This window comes from Apaloderma vittatum, unplaced genomic scaffold (assembly GCF_000703405.1).
Source record: "Apaloderma vittatum isolate BGI_N311 unplaced genomic scaffold, ASM70340v1 scaffold12065, whole genome shotgun sequence".
NCBI classification, from domain to species: Eukaryota; Metazoa; Chordata; class Aves; order Trogoniformes; family Trogonidae; genus Apaloderma; species Apaloderma vittatum.
The window spans coordinates 138,649-140,944 of record NW_009717712.1 but is presented as its reverse complement, the minus strand read 5'-3'; positions in this window follow the sequence as shown (position 1 = coordinate 140,944).

Sequence of the window (2,296 nt, the reverse complement as noted above, 5' to 3'; positions counted from 1 at the left end):
CCCCCAAGTTTTTAAGGAATGAGTTCATCTGTAGAAGTAATTCAAAACATGACATAGAAGTAGCTCCTTTATAAATACTCAAAAGACAGAGTCAGATGGATCCCTCCTTGCCTCTGGGAGTGTTGGTGCCTCTGTCACCTGCACCGCAATTAAAACATACTTGAAGTATTCCGAGCACGTTTTTTAGAACGGTGTCAGCGTGTGTTTTCCTTGTAATGTGATGGGAAGAAAAATGGAGATTCCAAGAAGAACTATTGGGAGGTAATGTCGTGTCCAGCTGTCAGCTGGGTTTGAGCTACCTCGTCTCAAAAGTTCCTGCCTCGTGTTGAGCGGTGAGTTACCGACAGCTCGGGCGGCCTTGCCCCTGGGAGCGCTCAGAACACCCACGCCGCAGCCGGCCCTCCCGTCTTCAGCAGACTTCGGGCTGGAGTTTTACGCTGTCGTTCTTTGTACAGGGTCATCTGGATTTAGAGTCAGGTCCTTCTGGGGCATTCCTTTGAGAGAAGGGAGGCCACCTGTGGCTGTTTGGGTTGGGACTGATTTTGTATTAGACAAGACAGCTGAGTGAATCTGGGCAATAAACTCATCCTGACTAACGATCGGAATCAACGCAGTCTCAGAAAAGGAGCAGAGAGAAGCGCTTTGTACTTCTTGCTGCTAAGTAAGAAAAAAATACTGATTTAATTAACAAATTAAACCAAATCTTTTTGTTTTTTGCCAAAACAAACATTTGGAAGTTTAATTTTTTAAATTTTTTTCCCCCCTTCTGAAAGCAAAGATAATAAAGGCCTTGATTTGCTTGGGAGTCTCTGTGGTCCCTGAGGAGTGCTGTCAGACAGTAAGAAACATCTCTCTGCCTGAGAAGACACCTCAGAGTTACCAGCTATTATGCTGTAGTGGGTGGCCAGTTGCTGTCCTGGGTGGCCAGTTGGTGGCCCAAGGAGAGAACAAGGCAGTTCTAACTGGCCACTGGAAACACTACCATGTGCTGGGTGGAACCAGCCTAGGGCTGTCGCTGAGCTCCAGCTAATGAGCAGCTTTATGGGAACAAGATGCTCGGAAACTCGGCTGGCTCTCCCAGGAGCTGCCTCCTGCCATGCCGGGGCTATCGCCTGTTTGCAGGAAACCTGTTTGCGGAGTGGGGCAGCTGCGTTCACATGGTGCAGTGTCTGAGAAACCAACTCTGAGACCCATCTGCCTCCCCATCCTCATGGCCTCTCCCAATTACTGTGTCCTTTACCTCACCCTTCTTGAGAGCCCCTTCTGTGCCTCTGGGTACCTGCTGCCTTTAAATCTCCTTGCAGCGTTCCCTGAAGGATGCCCCGCAGCACCTGTCGCTGTCCAGAATATCCTTCTCTCACGGCTTTCCACTGAAGAACTGACAATTGGTAACAGGGATCCAGCCTCCAAATAACTAAGGGGAAAAATAAATTCTAAGTCTCAGCTGTTAGCTTTTAACTCCTGGGTTATCTGTGATGCCGTTCAGTTTCTGCTGCTTGCTTTGCACTGATACCAGTTGAAGCAGGACAGACCCAGGTGTCATCTCTCCCAGGTGATCATCAGGCCAGATCAGAGCATGTCTCACTCAAGAAATAGTTATTTGGTAGAGAACGGATCTAATCCGGTGGGAAGGAACCGAGGGACATCTGTTCTAGCAGGGCTAGAACGCTTGCTCGAGAGGTGTGACACTGGTTCATCACCTCTGCTCCCATCCATGTACTGTCCAGTTAAAATACTCCATTAAAATTTGGTTTAATGGAACAAATGACTTTTCCTTTGAATTTGATAGAGGTCTGAATGGAACGTTAAAGCAATATTAGTTTCGATAGCACAGAGAGAAAGCACATGGAACCTGGTGATGTGAAGAAACTTGTTTCACTTGGGTGGGGTGCCTCCAGGGGCAGGAGCCACCCCTTCCTCTGTAGTATCTCGTGAAGCACAAAAAGCAGATTGTGAAAATGGTATGGGTTACTTAACTGGGCTGTCCAGATGAAGCTAGCAAGCACTGTAATGTGTTGAAATACAGGGGACAGGAGAGCATTCCGTCTGAAAAGATGCCAAAAATTTAGTGGAAAAATTCAGTTGTTGGAGACAATCTAACAGAGCTTTGAGGGCTACAGAAATCCTGTATTTAAAAATAAAGCTGAGACAAAGCCAGTATGTGCTCCAAGAGGAGCACACACTTGCCTCCTGACTAAAAATGCCTTTGCAATCACACATGCACAGGTACTACAACTCCCTGTTGCTCTGGCATTTGTGCGCAGTAACATCGTATTAGCTGTATACTCAGTTTACT